The sequence below is a fragment of the Macrotis lagotis genome, chromosome 8, assembly GCF_037893015.1.
Source record: "Macrotis lagotis isolate mMagLag1 chromosome 8, bilby.v1.9.chrom.fasta, whole genome shotgun sequence".
In the NCBI taxonomy this organism is placed as follows: Eukaryota; Metazoa; Chordata; class Mammalia; order Peramelemorphia; family Peramelidae; genus Macrotis; species Macrotis lagotis.
Genome location: NC_133665.1, coordinates 121,385,027 through 121,404,058, shown reverse-complemented (window position 1 = coordinate 121,404,058; position 19,032 = coordinate 121,385,027).

The following is a 19,032-nucleotide window of genomic DNA, read 5'->3' as shown; positions in this document are numbered from 1 at the left end:
CCTTTCATCATCTCAACATCCATTTGCATTATTTTCTAGTGTAGCTGGGCTTCCAGCCAAGTCTGCGACATTTTGTGAGTTGCATAGAGGAATACCTAGACTAAAGTTCATACTTTGTTCCTCACAACAGACACAGGAAAGGGGTGCTATTATTATTATCCTCATTTTTACTGACAAGGAAACTGAGGCTGGGAGAAGTTAAGTAAATTACCAAAGGTTACACAATTTGTAAATGTGTGATAAAAATTAATTTTACCTCAAACTTCCTATTCTCCAGATTCTACAATATAACTGATTTTTTTTTATAATTGAGTCTTCATCTACCTAAAGTTACCTTTCTATGTCCTTGAGTTCCTGAGTTGAGCTTGGGAATTTAGCTTTCCTTCTGAGTTAAAGTCATAATTTTTAAAAGTAGATATCTCTCATACTGGTATTCCTAGGGATATTTCCAGGACCTCTCTACTATCTTTAAGCCTAATAAGTTAACTTGGTGTCATCCCTGAAAAATATCCAACTGCCCTTCCTGTTCTTGTGCGATTATGAGAAAGTTATATCTCTTCCAAGTAGTCACAAAAGATGGTTCTTTTAATCCCCTAGCAAAGATTACAAGATGCAGATAGCTCCCATAAAATTGTTAATATTTCCAAATTGTTATGGGAGAGGAATGATTAACCTCACATTAAGGCCAAACCAACTTTCTTAGTAGATTTTGCTGTTTAGTCTTTCAGTTGTGTCCAACTCTGGCAATGATATGAGTGGTTTTCCATTTCTCTAGTTCTAGGGAACTAGAAGTTAAGTGACTTGTTCAGGGTCATACAGCTAATGCAGGTCTTCCTGTCTCCAGTCTTAGTACTCTATCCACTAAGTTACTCAGCTGCCTCTTTTCTTAGCATAACCAATTATGATATTCCATGACAACTAATACTCCTTCTTAGTTATATGTAAATCAAGAGAATTCTCTCTTTCTGAATATGGTCACTAGTTTGAGATTGCCAATCTGACCTATTTTGTTAACAGTTATATGTTTCATTGTTAAAATGATTTTGTTTCAGTCATGCATTTTAATTTACCTTTATGGATTTTATTTGCCACTGACTCTGAAAAAGGAATTTAACTATGGTCTTCCTTACCTTAAATCAAGTCTTTTATTCACCAGCTCACCCAGATGTCTAGTGAAAAGTCAATTGAAATGAATCACCCAAGGTCACATAGCTAGTAAGTAGTTTTAAAAAATGGACTTGGACTTTGGTTTTTCAATTCTCAGTTTAGTGGGTTCTGACTGCTTAACCATGGACAAGTTTAAAATATCTTTGAAAGGAATCATTATAACTTACTTGGAAAAATAACTAACAAATTGAGAAAATGATTAATCTAATCTCATAAATTTGATATTGAGAGGATCATGGTTTGATCCATTCTGTGACCTTGAATGAGGTCATGTCACTTCTTGGCCCTCATTTTCCTAAACTGTAAAATAAGGAATTTAACTTGAAACCTCTGAAACTCCTTCCAGTTCTAAATCTATTTTATAATTCTCTGGAAACTACAGGGTTCATACTTTGTGCCTATATATGACATAGAGGTCAGCCAAACTCTGAGTCCAATCAAAGAGTCTTTAGATGGTAAACTTGTCAAGCAGCAAATGTCAGTAGAAACACAGGATTTAGAATTAAAAGAGACTTCACAGATCACATATAAATCTTAAGTCTATGATTTTGAGATAAAGACTCAGATAAGTATTACAGGGAAAAATCAACAACACAGATGAATGAAGAAAAACAGAAAAGGCAAAAGAAAACCGTACATTCCAGAACATTTAAAGTAAAAGAATACAAACTTTCACAGTTAAATTGAATCTTGTAAGGAAAGCACCTTTTGTAATTTGAGAGATGATTACATTACCTTATAGACCATGGACACAGTGTATAACTAGAATATCCTCATAAAAAGTTTTCTATCTCCCAATAGATTGGCTTCACATAGTCATATTTTCAAGGGGAAAACAGAGTCCAATATGATGAATAAAAAGGAATTTTTATCTCCAGATCTTGGAACTTGGTAAGCCATTTCCTTTTTCTAAGATGCTTATAACTGGCTCTAGGTAGGTTGAGTAAAAGAAGACAAAGTGTGGCCGATGTGGAAAAGATGTGATATTTCAATAAACAAAAATGCCATATGAGTTAATATGGATCTCTTTCTCCATTTGCAAGATTCCCAGAGTTATTGTGAGGATAAAACGAGATTTTGTTTTTAAAATGAGATTTTTTTAAAAAAGCATTTTGCATACCTTTAAAATCCAAGTACTGATGCTGTTGCTGTTGACACTACAGTTATTTTTGTTATGATTTGGATAGAGCAAAACCTTTAGTGTCAGGAAAGTTTGGGTTCAAGTTCTGCCTTTAAAGCATACAAGCTGTATGATCCTCTAGACAAGGCACTGAATCTCATTTTATTATAATAATGTATATTCAGATGAGATAAAACATCTCCCCATGCCAAAAAATGGCATATTGCGAATGAGTTGGGGTTATTTTTGCATTGGTGGGGGATTTTCCTTGTCAGGAAACCTCTACCCTGCTGAACTCAAAGATCTGAGCCCTCCCCCCAAAACCAATTCATTCTAGATCAATAAAATGAATGAAAGGGAATGATCAGTAGGTTTAGATACTTTGGAAAGCATATTTACAATCAGAGACATTTATCAATTTGGAAATTTCTAGTTGCTCTTAGCTCCTCTTCTTGGCTCCATCATCATTCTATTGTTTCAGGTGTATGAGGAAAAACAAACAAATGTAACACTTATTGATTTCCTTAAATATTTCCATATATATGTTTATGTATATATATATATATATATATATGTATATATGAAATTCGCATTTGATTTTAGAATTTTCTCCCTCATGTCACTTTCCCCTCCTTGAGAAAAGCATTTTTGATATCAATTATAAGTGTGGAGCCATGCAAAACATATTTTCACATTTGAACATGGCATATTTGCCGTGTTGTAAAAGACAGCAGACAAGACAAAACAAGGAAAAATAAAGAAAATGTGTTTTCATGTTCATATTTCATATTGAAAAATGTTTCAATCTGCAGTCCTGCAGAGTTCATCAGTTTTTCTCTCTGGATGTAGATGAAATTTTTCATCAGAAAAACCCATACAATTCTTGAGAACATAGATTCAAATATTTACCAATCAATCAATAAATAATTATCGAGCACCTAATATTTTCTAGGCACTGCACTAAGCATACAAATGGTTCTTGTCCATTATCAAAGAAGACCAAAGTGACATCATTACATTTGAGACAAATTACAATGTGTCCAACTGTGGCTGATCAGCCCAACATGTGCTTGGAATGTTCTACCACAGGTTCTATAAAAATAGTTCAAGTGAACACTTAGAGTGGATAATCTAAATTTGTGTTTATCATGTTTCCTTTGAGCTGCTTTAATTCTTCCTTTCTTATAGAGTACAGCCCTCTCGCTGATGAGGGGCACACCGTGCTGGGTGGTCCTGTGCCAGTGTCTCCCAAGCTGTACAATCAGTTCTAAAGTTCTTCAATAAGACCTTCAGGGCGTCTCAGTATCACTTCTTCTGACCCTCTTGAGAGCACTTGCCCTGTGTGAGATCTCCATAAAATAGTTTTTTAGGGGGCAAGTATATGCCTGGCATTCTAACAATGTGTTCAGCTCATTGTAGCTACACTCTCCGTGGTAATGTTGCATATAAATACTGATCAAGGTAACGGTGAATAAATAGGGATAAATATTCAAATCTCATTTTAATAATTATTTTTATCTTTGTTAAAAATGTTCTTGGAAAGCAGATGCAATGTAAGGTTGACTACAGTGTAAAGTTCTTCAACATGGCAGAAGGTGAGAGCTTGCATTTTATTGGCAGAGATTTTGAGAATTCAGGGAATATTAAGTGTTTCCTTCTCTCTCCCCATTGAAACAATGGGAGAATTTTACAAGATTTCATATGATGGCCACCTATGTAAGCTTCACTGTAGTGAAACTCTGTAGAATCATGTGAGTATTTTAGATGAAAATCTTCTAGTAATTATTTCCATTTAAGGGATAGAACAATGTGGAAAAAAAAACTTATATGTAATCTTTTCATTGAGATATTTGAGAGAGCCAAGTGGTACATTAAATATAATAATATTAGTCAGAAAGAAAAGAACTGTTTGAATTCTGTTTTATTCACTTAATATATAATTCAAAGAACGTCATTTAATCTCTCTATACCTCTTTTTCTTCATCTGTAAATTGGGGAAAATAACAACTGTCTCATAGTTATGATGAGACTCTCTTGAGCTAATATGTTAGGTAAACCTTAAGTTTATATGGAAATTCTAAGTTTTATTATTATTATTATTATTATTATTATACCTGTAAATTTCTTGAAATCAAACTATCTGGTGCTCAAAATGCAATAAAATGGGAATTTTCTTAGTAGTTAACCCCCGAATACAAGAGATATAAAAAGAATCACAAAGTTTTGTCAATAGATATTTGATTCACTCAAGCAGCTTTCTTTGCAATGACATAATGATATGCATGATCCATTTGTTTTAATTATCATCATGGTCTTGGTTAACATGTAGATAGTACATTATGTGCCAAGTGGTTTACAATATTTCATTTTATCTTCACAACATTGGTAATTAGGTGTCATTATTATCCTCATTTTACAAATAAGGAAACTGAGGCAAACAGAGATTAAGCAACTTGCCCCAGGGTCATAAATCTAGTAAGTGTCTGAGATAGGATTTGAATTCAGATATTGCTATCACCAAGCCTGGATGTTACCTGGCTGTTACCGAATCAACTGAATATGTTCCATTCTATCAATGACTCAGGGAACAGGTTACAAGTGTTCAAAAAAAATAAAAATAAAATGAAGCAAAAAAATAATTCACTTCCTTGAACACAAACTATTCCTCTACCTTACTTCTAACAACAAATGTTTTCAAAGGGAAATAATGATACAGTACAAGGAAATCCCTTTCACTATGTTTGTCCCTATAATTAAATCTTTTGATGAACAGAGTCTAAAGAGAAGAATTTTCACTGTGTATGTAATTTCAATAGATAATGTTTTGCCAGACATGAAGAAGGTCCCTGGTATTACTTTATAAGTGGACTTCTTGCTGCGAGTAGATTCCAAACACCTAATTTTCAAAAAGGTCCACATAATAGGTTTCTATCCTGGGAATCCCAGTCTTTCAAAGTGCATGTACACACACACACACACACACACACACACACACACACACACACACACACACACACACAAACATACACTTTTATTCTTCTCTCCAAAATGAAATTAACATTCCTTCATGCAATTTTCTAAGACACTATTTTTACCTAAAGATTGATTTTTTGATCTTCTTTGTCTGACCTCTACATGCTTCGTCTTGATTACATAAAAACAAAAAGATTGCCAATGATTTAGATGAAAAAAGACATCTAAATTTGATGTAAATAAGAGAATTGTAATTTGAACATCTAACTAATCAAAAACAATAAGGTAGAAATTAGATTTGATGCATAGATCAAGTTAATTCCCTGAGTAATAGAATATTCATATTTTAATATTACAAATCTTAGAAAGTAAGTAAACATTTTTTGGCATTCTTAAGAAAACATACAATTTAGCCTCCCTGATTGAATTTAATGACAATAGTTATTCTTTATAAAGGGAATTCATATTTTTAAGATATTTTGTAAAAGGGTCATACAGCTTACAAGGTGCTAGATCTAGCACCTTGTAGCTGTATGACCCTGGAAAACCCCTTAAATAACTGCCTCAAATAACTTTAAAAAATAGGAGATAGAAAAAGTAGTGATTATCTCTATCGATGGAAGAAATATTCACAATTTAGGTGTACTCCATACACAGAAATCAATGATACATACTCTTTTAAAAATAACAGCTAGATTATTTACCTTATAGGATAATTATAAGGATCCAAGCATTAAGCATTTACAAACCTCTTTTCAAGACACAGTGTTCTAATAATGCCACTTCTTACTATATTAATATATACTGAGATATTGAGAAATAAGTACTGCTGATAGAAAACAGAAAAACAAGAGATTGAATCTGCATCAGGTGTTTATTAGTTGTGGATCCAACACAAGTAATTTATTGTGTCTCAGTCTCAGTTTCCTCATCTGCAATAACAACATTTACCTCACCAGATTATTGTTAGGATCAACTCATATAACTTGGAAAGTGATTTGCAAAACGTAAAGTGCTATGTGGATAAAATATATTGTTATTAATTCAGTAATACAATATAAAATCATTGTGCTACATTGGTATCTATGTATTAGTTATATAATGTTTGAAAGATTTATCAGATATAGGCCAAGAAAATATATATTGAAGTGTGGGTTGTGATGTAAGCTCCCATGGATTCACTGAAATATAAAATGAATAATTTCAAAATATTATAATATCTGAAGATTTTAACTAGAGTGAGTAGACTGACTTTACAAGATGCTGGCTACGCTTAAATAAAATTAATTAATTAAAAGTATAGCCTATTGCTTCTTTATCTAAGCGACATCACGTTACTTCCTCCCTGACTGGACTCTTGGATTGCAAACCAGAATTTCTATCCTTAAAGGACAATGTTTTGTGGTCCTTCTCTCCAGAGGATTTTGAATCCTAAAGGTGATGTCTACATGAATAACTAGTTTCCATGTCAGCATCCTTCACCATCTCCAATTGAATATATCTAAAAATTGAAATGTAATTAAGTTTTATACTACTTTTTTAAGGTTCTTTTGAAAAATCTTACCCCTTGATCAAAATTTCCTAAGTCTTTAAAACTAGACCCTTTTGGTTCCAATATGAAGTAATAAAAATCCTCCAGAGCATTGGGGTACAATAATAATTTCTTTTTCATATAATTAATTATCTCTTACAATGTTGATGTTGAAGGGAAGGCAATTTAAAACCTTGGTGTGTTCCCCAACTGATAAATGGTCAAAGGATATGAACAGACAGTTTTCAAATGAAAAAATTAAAGCTACATATATATATATATATATATATAACTTTTCTGGAGAGCAATATAGGAGCTATTCCCAAAGAGCAATAAAACTGTTCATTCACTTTGATCCAGAAATTCAAGTTCTAGGTCTCTATCCAGAAGAAATTATTTTTAAAAAATGGGAAAAGTCCTACATGTTCCAAAATATTCATAGCAGCTCTTTTTGTCATGGCAAAGAATTGGAAATTGAGGGGATGCCCATCAATTGTGGAATGTCTAAACAAGTTCTAATACATTGATACTATGGAATATTATTATTCTATAAGAAACCATGAAGGTTCAGACTCTAAAGAAGCATGGAATGACTTACGGGATCTAATGATGAGCGAAGGGAGTAGAATCAAGAACGATGTACACATCAACAGCAACACTATGAGATGAACAACCTGATGGAAGTAGCTCTTCTTGATAGTCCAGATATCTAGGACTGCATTTGACTGGTTATAGACTATGTTATCCCCAATAAGAGGAAGAAAAACAAAACAAAACACAGGAAAAAACCCTTCCAAATATAATGAACACTTTATACAAAATATCTCTTATATATCTCGTTCCCTTAGTCCAAATTCCTCATGCCAAAAATTACTAATTTATAAACATGTTTAATAAAATATGCATATAAAATGCTAACCTAACTGTTCCCCACTGGGGGGGTGGGGTGGGAAGGAAGGGTGGAGGGAAATTTTGTAACTTGGAAATCTGTATGTACAGATGAATGAAAATAAACAAATTGAAAAAATAAAAGACATGAGAAACACTGAAAACAGCAACAAAAACAAAAAAACCTTTGGTGTGGTATGCTTCTTTGTAAGACAGTTAAAAAATACTGCCATAAGGAAGGATGATTGTTAAGTTTAATAATAGTTATCTTAATCCAGAAATTTCTTTAGGTTAAGGTATCTGACTGCTACCAGAGCCATCCTTTCTGAATTCCTCTTCATTTAATAATGTATTTTAATTAGCTTTATCTTATGTGTATGTAATGCACAATCTTTACTAAGTTTTATGAAGAGGGAAGAACAAAATACAGAGACCTCCTACTTTAAAAATGTTTTTTTTAATTTCTTAAAAATTCTATAATGAGTTTGTATAAGTATGAATCATGCACTAGTTAATCTCTAAAGAAAATAGGCTTAGTTCAGAAAAGCTCACTTAATAAGTGATTGAAAAAATAGAAATGATCATATTCAACTCTGCAATGTCACTGACTAAAACCACATCCAGACTTTGAAATTCAAATTAATATTTTTTAAAAAGACTGGAAAATAATCCAAGCTCACTGACAATAGGATATTGTATAAAACGCAATTAACTTCAAAGCAACTAAGACTATAGTAAGCCTAAAATTCCATGTTTAAGCTAAAAAGGGTTTTGCAAATGTTTAAAGAAAATGACAAGATAAACAATACTTGATATAGCCTTATTGTGCATGATGTTTACATGCTTTAAAAGCCAAAAAAGTAAATATTCCAATTAACTTCCAGAATGTTGAGATGTTAATAGCTATAATTATATTTCCCCATTAAATAATATTTCTCATCTTGCTCCTTAAGAGATTGTTACAAAAAAGAGACCAAATCATCATTTATTAGATATTTAGTATAAGTATGGCAATATACACAAAAATTTATAAATGCTAAAAAACGTATCTGAGAGAAATTTATGAAATTATTTCATTATGTAATTGAACTGATAGGGACAAGAATTCCCTTTGACTTAAATGAAAGAGATACCTAAATAAAATATGACAGAGTTATTTCATTCATTGGAATCCTAGTAAAAATGATTTCAATTAAAGAGGCATGCATCCCTCCCACCACCATTAGCAACTGTTCATATTCAACACACCCATGTCTTGAATTTAATATATATTCAACCCATCTGATAAAATGATTATTCTGTGGACAATAGGTTCAAAGCTCAAAAGAATTTTGGCCATCACCTAGTTCAATAGCTTTATTTTACAAGTGAGAATATTGACGCCCAGAAAACCCAAAAGACTTGCCCATAAGTAGGTAGAGAATGGAAGTCTAACAATAGTAGCTGGAAAACAAACCTATGTCTTCTGATGCCATATGAAATGTTCTTTCCTGACCCTTTTATAAGTTGCATTTCTCTTATGTGTTCATTTTCATTTTTTCATGGTATATGAAAATGGAGATGATCATTTTCATGGGAAACAAAATCCAGATAAATATATGTGATACTTCTGTCATCAGTGGGTCACTTCCCATGGAATGCTAACTATGAACTGTGATCATTTTCTGAGACACATGTACTTTGTACTGGTAGTGAAATCCCAAACTTATTTCTACGCAGAATGACCTCTATTACATTGTGCATTAATGTTTGAAACCCTCTTTCCTTACAAATACTGTGCAACAGATAATATACGTATGACTGTATTAGCACTAACAGTACTTATTCTAACTCCCATTTACACTGATGAGTGGAGTTGCCACTATGTTGCTTAACTTCACTTTGTGATTTTCTCTGTTATTCATAAGACTCTCCATTCTACATATCAAGCATTAGTTATAGTATCTTCTCAATATCATTGATTGATTCAGTGATTAGCATGCTACTATAATTTAACCATTAGCAAAAATTAGCTATCATGAAATGATATAGCAAGAAAAGAAATGCAATTCAGATGAAGGGGGAGAGGAAAAGAGAAAGCAGTAAGCAGTTGATACCAATTCTTTCTCAAGAATATTTACATCAAAACCCTCAGCTAAGAAAGTGGGAGAGGAACTATTAGAAATTTGAGGAGGGATGAGAGGTTTAAAAGGGCTATTGTGGTTAGTGGGATATTGAGTTAACTAAGAGGTGTAAAGGGATTTCCTTGCAGCTATGAAGAACAAACATAAATCTGTAGTAGACCCAGTCAGTGCTGTTTAACAATTTTTCCAGTTTGTTCAGTCATACATGTTTTGTCAGAAAGTATATCATTTAATCTATGTGAACCTCAGTTTATTCAAACGTAAAATGGAGTCCCCCTAGATGAACTCTAAATCTATAATCCTTTGAAAAGCTAATAAAAATGTAAAAAAGACCTAGAGAGTAAGGAAAAGATGCTTTAATGGCCTTCAACTGGAAAATAACAAACTCTACTCAGAAGGAAAATAGACTTGTGTGAACAGATTTAACAAGAGCAAAAATAAAAATTTGAACAGAATGTTAGAACTGGATTTGATAGAAACATAGATAGAACTGAATATATTTATTTTGTAATTCTTCACAGAACATTTATTAAAAACTAATTGTCATAAGATAAAATAGAAGAAAATTTAAAGACATGATTTAAAGCAACAAAGAAAAGCAAAATGGACACTATAAAAGGTAATTTCAAATAATATATTCATCAATAACAAAAATAGAAACAATAATTAGAATATTTATAAGTAAAATTAGAGTATCAAGGTGCTTAGTGAAATTAAGGAAGAAAGAATTGGGAATAACATTTCACATCCCAAATAAAATTGTAAAGAGGAATTAGATTAAAAAAAACTATAAAAGTAGACATCAGGGATAGAGGCAGGATTTATAATATAAGTGATACATCATACATGAACCTAATTTTATTTTTTAAATAAATTACTACAGCAACATTATGAGATGAACAACCTTGATGGAAGCAATTCCTCTTGAAATCCAGAGAGCTGGGATAACTGTATTTACCTGGCTATGGACTATATTATCCCCAACCAGAGGAAGAAAAACAAAACAAAACAAAACACACAGAAAAAAAGCAACCCTTCTGAATCTGATGAACACTTTATAAAAATTGTCTTAATATCTCTTTCTCTTAATCCTAATTCCTCATTCCAAATATTACTAATTTGTAAATATGTTTTAAAAATATCTATGTAAAATGCTAACCTGACTGTTCCCTGCTGAGGAGAGGGGATAGGAAGGAAGGATGGAGGGAAATTTTGTAACTTGGAACTATGCATGTATAAATGGATGAAAATAAATAAATAAATTTTTTAAAAGAATTATTAATATATTTTAGACATTACTCATTTTTCCTCCTATAATCTACTCCATTCCTAGGCAAGTCAAGTCAAATCAAAGTCAAGTCACATGAAGAAGTCAAAAAAATCAATAAAACTGGAATACAAAGTTAGAAGAAATTATAAGATGGACCAAAGTATATATATACATATATATTCATAAACATATTACATATATAGGTATATTTTATATTTATATATTTACACTTATAAATTCATATATACATATATATGTATATATGTGTGTGTGTGTATATATGACTTGGTGTTCAAAATAATTGAAGCATGACATTACTTCAACAGTAGTAAAAAACATTTTTTCAACAATTCTACCAAAAATGAGTATTTTCAAATTTTATATGCCATGTCAATATGAAGCAATTTATTCCTCTGAGTTGTTTTAATTTGAAATCTCTGATTAACAGCAATTTTTGAACATGTTTACAGATTGTTGCAGAAAGATTCTAATTCTTTCTTAGGAAATGACTTGATCATATCCTTTGATCAATTATCTACTGGGTAATTAGGCAACTATATGCATTTATGTTAATTTTCTATAGATTTTAGCTATTATATTTTTCTTATCTATGATATTTAATACAAAGATTTTCCTTTAGTCCCCATAGCTTTTCTTCTATTGCATTTATATGTGTAAAATTTCCATTTTATATGTATATTACTATATAGATCTATAGATATATATTCACATATAAACTCACGAAGATTCACATATAAAAATAACTTGGTTTGTTCATTTATAATTTGACCTACAATGTAGCTAGGTAAGATTCTCCCCATATAGATGTGAATAATATGACATTCTATAAATTTTTATACTGTGAATTATACCTGTATAATCTATACAATTGAATTTTTCTTTGGTTCATAGAAAATATTCTGATCTACCACGGAGTTTTCCTAGCTGGTTTTGTGAAATAATGTATTCCTTTACCATTACTTTGTTTTGCATTTAAAAAACGGAATTATTATATGAGTTTTTTTTTAAGAAGATGCTTCCCTCCACCTTTTAATAGAAGTGAGAAATCTGGATGTAAAGAACAGAAAATATCTTTTCTTCAAAGTTTATGTTCAGTTCTGTAACTAAGGTAAGTGACCTTAGTTATACCTCAAACTTTCTATTTCATTTTACTTCCCTTCATCTAATACAGGAGCAAAGATCAAAACATATAGCTCCATTCCAGAGCTTAGAAATAACTACAGAATGGGTCAGGCTATCATTAATATATCCAACTCTCCTCTAGGTCACACAAACCCAAACCATCCCATGGTGCTTAGGAAAATCTCATCAGCATAGTCACAAAATTTGCAAAAAAACAAACAAAAAGTTATGAAGAAATATAAAGAGGATTCCAATATGGTAATGAGACCTGAGGAGAATAAAATATATTGCAAATTTTGATATAGAGACTTAACCTTTAAAGTCTTGCCCATAATCATTCTCATATTCAGTTGGATCCATGAGTTCTTAATTTTGTGGTGACTCAACTAATATAATGCATTTTTTCTATTTCTTTGCCAAAATTACCCAAAAGAATGCACTCAGTTTTCTGAAAACTTTCCTTCTTCCTTCTTCCTCCCTCCACCTAATAATTCAGGAATACTCATACAAATTTTGTCATTTATGCTACTCCTTTATCCTGTACTTTGTTGGTAATGTTATCAACCTACCTAAACACTTGTATTAACCTAACAGAGATAATTCATGATAAATACTGCTTTTAGAAAATTTATAGAAAAAGATTGGGGGAATTTTTTTGATTCTTTGTAACAATCTAATTCAAATAGTTTATTTTTGATGACTGGAGAAACACAGACATCAATCTTAATTTCAGTGTATAAGCAATAAAAACTAAAACCCCTTTAAACTGATTCTCTAATACCTGTGCATGTAAGTTGGCCTTAGAATCAAAGAGATTTCTTTTAAATACAGGGTAGAAATTCAGCTATAACTGGCTACCATCCCCTTATATTTTATTTATTCTTAAGTGATATATTAAAGCAGCTAGAGTATTGGGAAATCTAGAGTCATGGGTCTGGAGTCAAGAAGACCCATATTCCTGAGTTTCACTCTGGTCTTGGACACTTAGCAGGGTATGCCTGGACAAGTCACTGTATGCTTTAGTTTCCTGATCTGTAAAAATGAATGGAAAAGGAAACAGCAACAACTTTGCCAAGAGAACTCCAAAAGGGGTCACAAAGACTCAAACCAAAGTGAAATGACTAAACAATATTATCAATACTAACAACCTATGACATTGATCATCTATTCTCCATCATTTCTTAGAGTATAGAATTTTATTACCTGAACCCCTCTTTTTTAATGTTCTCTTCCCAACACTTCTCCTTTATGCTTAGGCTGGTGTAAATTTATTGCATGAAGAGATACACTTCTGTTTATATTGCCCTGATTGTTAGGACCCATAATAATATAGCTTTTTATTACATCATGAAAAAAATGTATTTATCATTAAAGCAGGTTGAAAATGCTCTAATAAAAGAGCACTTGAAATACTCCATCACTACTCTAATTAACTTTTATGTTAGTTCTGTGATCTACTTCTGGCAACCATCATTCATTTATTCCTTCTGGCCAAGTGGTCTGTCAAGTAATTTTATGGTTCAAAGAAAAACAAGAATTAGACTAGTAAGAATGGCTGTGGCATACTATTTTTTGAGCCTGGTTATTCCTTTTTCAGTAAAGGCAGACATTTCTACTTTCTCTGTTTTAAAAAATAAACTACTAAAGGGTTTGACACATTAATGATATACTAAATAAACTTCTAGAATCTTAGCAGTAGAACTGGATCATAAAACATGGACTCCAATTTGATGCCAAATAGAATTTATTGTCTTTTCATGAAAGACTAGAAGCTTAACGCATGCCAGGACTCATCCTGAAATCCAATTTCATGTCAAATGTTGTCCTATTTCATTAAACATTTTACTTACTCTAAAAGCAAGCGTATAGTCAGATTGTATAAAACAGACAATATCTTGGATATTATTTATTCATCTTTTAATTTCTATCAGATTGTCTTATTTTTCATCAAAAACCTGATTATGTTTAGTTAAATTATATGTGTCTATATATACGTATGCATATATATATATATATATATATATATATATATCTCCTGAGTAAAAGCAGGATGAAAGTTGTAGTTTCTAAATTAAATTGCATATCTTCAAAAAAGGATAATATTAATAAAGTGTTTCTTTATCCTCTTATTATTATTTTACAATTTCCACCCAGAATAAGAAAAAAGGCTCTTAAATCACAAAGACATATTTTATTTTTAACTTACTGGTCTAGAGTGATTTTTTTCCAATGAAGTATGATTAGATGACTCAATGATGTTGTTACAGCCTGATGTTTAAATCTAAAGATGATATGTCAACAAATCATGCACACACATATAAGCATATATTAATTTCTTGCTGTAAAAATGATTTTCTTTGAAGAATACAGCTTCTTTCTATGAAAATACCATCATTTTTTAAATCATTAAATACATTTTAAATTAAAAAATTAAATAATGACTTTGTGTCTACTATAAGTCAAAAACTGGGCTAGACTCTGAAGAGCTAAAGACCATGAATAAAACAATTCCTTCTCAAAAAGAGCTTATATCCTAACAGGGGAGGTAACAAGGAGATATATTAATATGTGTATATATATAATATATATACATATATATATATATATATATATATAAGGATAAATATAAGACAACCTCAAATATATTTAACTAGAATTATAAATTTCCTTATTTCTATAGTTTTATATATTGACATCTTTGAAGGTGAATACATATGTAGTCCTAATGTTCTAATTTCTATGGGGAAGAGCATCCCTTTAAGATAAACACTTGCCTATCCAGTCACCCTTAAAGTGACCATATGGTCACTTCAGGCATAGAAGACTTAGAATGATGGAATACCTGAACTGAAAAGGAACTTTAGATACAATCTAGCCCAACCTTCACCTGAAGCATGAATCCCCTCTACAGTATGATTGACTACTTCCTTTTACCTTTACCAGAAGGGAAAATGACAATACTAGAATACGGTGGGGAAATAAGTAGCTGGTAACAGCAACCCTGGATATTTCCAGCCCAAATGGTGCAGAGTAGCAAAGTAGCAGCTGTGGCATAGTGTAGAGAGTCAGGAAAATCCTCATTCAATCACAGACAGCTACTAGTTGTAGGAACTGGGCATCATTTAAACTCTCAACCTCAGTTTCTTCATCTGTAAAATGAAGAAATTAATGACTTGTACCCCTGAGAATTCTCATGAGAATCAAATGAGATAAAATAATCACAGCTCTTTGAAAATTTTAAATCACTATGGAAATGCTAGCTATTATTCTAAGTCAAGTCCATCCCTGCCAGAGACACCAAACTGATCAACTAATTTTCTAGTAAACTCATCCCATATGTTTTATGAAGAATCCATAGGTTATCTCCTAATCATTGTTTTTAAAGGGTTTTGTTCCTACGGAATATGTGAAAGGATAGAAACATAGAGATTAATGGCCTCATCTGTTCTTGGGATAATTCCTTTTGAGTTGTACCATAAAGCTCAGTTAAGTTTATTGATAAAGACTGCTATTCCAGGGAACTGCTCCTAGCTTTTTTTCAGGGAGACTTAATCAGCTGAGCAAGGTAATTTAAAATTGACATTTTGCTGGTTGGAAGAGTTAAATGCTGCAGCAATCTGTCTATCTTAGCAAAGGGATCTCTCTGTTAATCTAGATCAGAGTTATGCAGTAAAAAGCTGTTCAAAACCATGGAACCAGGCAATATAAAAAAGCTTTAGGGCTTTCCATTACAAAGGCATTTTCAAAGACATTTCAGCTATGCTTCCAGAAATTTCAAGCTAACTTCAATGATTAAGAAATTTTTTATGGGTGTATGCCAATGACATTCTCAAATAAGAAAGAAAAAATGGAATGCACTGTTATTTAAGGTATGTGCTTAGATTCATGGCCAAGATGCATTAGTGGCATGGAAGTAAGTAGGAAAAACTGAGACAAAACAACAATACTAGCTATCATTCACATTGTAATTTGTTAACAAAGTGATTTCCTTATGAAAATTATTTTAGAATAAATACCATGAGAATTATTAATTCCATTGCCTAGATGAGAAAATCAAAGAATTTAAGTGACTTGTGACATAGTTAGAAAGTTTAAGAGCAAAGAATAGTTTTCTAATTCCAAGCTCAATGAGCTTTGCATTCACTATCCCCAAACCACGTCACTAGACAATGTTATTGTGGTGGTGGTGGTGGTGTTGCTGTTCAGCTCTTTAATTTTTCAGTCATATTCTACTTTTCATGACCCCTTGGATAAAGAACTATGCCAACACAAGTCACTTTTAACTCTTTTAAATATCAAAACGAAGATAGTAGACAGGTATATGACATTTAATAATGGAAGGAGAGAAAGGAAAAGAATGAAAATGTAAATAGTGCCCACTATGTGCCTGTCATTTTGCCAAGCACTTTTTAAAATAAATATCCTTTCAGATATTTGATGTTATATCTGAAAAAGCTTGTAGTATAATTTCCTTGTTATAAACAAACTGAGCTGTGAATTTTTATTTGTAAAAAGTTTTTTATCTCTTGTTTTAGTATTTCATGTCAAACCCCTTCCATTAAACAAAGTATTTGAAAGATTAAAGACTTCTATTCATTTATTTGAATATATGTGATGGGTTAGACTAAGCACTGGGCTTAGCAACAAAAGATCTGGCTATAAGTCTGGACTTAATTAATTTACAAACTGTGTGATTGTGGCAGGAACTTAAAGTCAGGAAATTTGAATTTGTACCAACCATTTGACTATAGGAGAATCATTGAAATTATCAGTGTCCCTAGGCAATTAAAACTAACTTTTAGGTGAATTGCTAATCTGAATAGGTCAAGGAGATTCCACAGTGGGAGTTCTCCCACATTGATGAATCAAAACTCTGAAGCACTTGTTTGTTTTAAAGTCATTAGTATTCCAGCTTTATAAATATATACAGTAAAAACAATAATTTAGTCCTATCAAAAAATAACCATATGCTCAAAGTACAAAATCTAAGGGTGATGACAGCAAAAGCCACCACTTGTGAAATATTTTACTGCTGCAAAAAATAATTTGGGTTAGGCCAGAAATAAAAAGTTCTAATTCCTAATTCCACTCTTCTGGAGATACATGCATATATTTGTACACATTCACAGATATGCATTCTGTCTATGTACATATATGAAAATGCATATATACATATATAATGTATAAGTGTAAATGTGTGTATCTGTGATTGAATATATATGTACTCAATATTTAAGTATACATAATCTCTTGTGAGCTTCAAATGAGATATGACTAGTGATGTAGAATAAATAGGGCAGTTATTATCAGGTCCATTTTTTTAGACTTTTGTTTTTAATATATTTTATTTGTTTTAATCATTCAAGATTTTACTTCTTATCTTTCTTTCCCAAACTCCCTCCCAAATTGAGAGGACAAGAAAAACAAAGCTTATTACAAACATACGTTATTAACCCCCCCCAAAATTTCCACATTGACCATGTCCAATATCATTATGTATTCTGAGTATAACATTTCTCTATTGGGAATACAGCAGCATGTTTCATTGCTAGTCCTGGAATTCTGGCTAATTTTTACACTATGAAAGAAATTCGAAAGAGGAAAGCTTTAAAGCAGAGGAAATGCTCAGTAGTTTATCGAAGATAGTTAATGTCAGAACAAAGGCTAGAGGTCGGGTGCTGCTTCTTGGCTCAAAAGAGAACACAGTATTTGCCAGTAGATGTGTAGAGTATCATCATTAATAGTGGTCCTTTGAGACTTTTCAGAAGAGTTTAGTGTTTTCATTTCATTTTTACTCCTGTAGCAGTTAATCCCACTTAACTTTGGCATCATATTTTAAATGGATTCAATATGGGTGAGAGAAACAGGTAATGCACTCATCAAATACTTCCTCTATCAAAAGATTAATCAGGAGCTGCAAATTAAAAGGCAAAGTATTGAATTAAAATAGAATAGCACACCATGCAGTGTGATTAATCTCCATATAGAAATGAGAAGTCTTCCATTGATTCAAATATTTTTAAAAAACGAGTCCTCATAAAATTTGCATTTTAAGATGAGGGAAATGTCAGTATCCAATATCTATCTTATGTCATGTCTGGGAAAACCCATCTTGCCTACATTTTGTTCACAGTTTTATCCCTGAGTCAGGCTTTACTCTCACCATTAGCAACAACTTCCACAGGTTTCTGGTAAGGACTCAGAACTCCCCTTTCCTTCCACTTTACTTTGTTCGCTGCAATTATCATCATCTACTGGGAGTTTTTTTTTTTTTTCATTTGTCACTGTTCTCTAATCCCACAATTAGCACTTGCTGCTTCTCTGCCATTCTGCTGTCATTATTGTTTTTTCCCCCATCATCAGTCATTCAGTCAAAAGTCAATTATTAGGCACTTACTATTTGCCACCAATGTACTACGTTAGGAGATAGAAAGAAAAATTAAGCAAATTAAAACAAAATACTAAAAACCCAGACTCAGCTGTCAAGGAGCTTGTCCTTGTTATTTCAGGGAAGTGATAACCCTCTTTTGGAGTGACTACCCTGGTGAGCGTATTTCAAGTCTACTCAAAACATTCCCTTCTATGTTGTTATTTATACTAAACAAAAATTTCAGTCATCTCTTCACCACTTCAGAGTGTGGGTGGTTAGTGTATCCTTTTGAATTTTTCTGGTTCCATAAACAGACAAATTTTTGTAGGTACTTACTCAATTCCCATCACACTCTCCCACAGTTAGTTTCTTCTCTTGTTGATTGTTTTTAAAGTTCATGAAACTCTTAAGAAAACATTAAAGATGCTGAATAGGGATTGTGTCTTT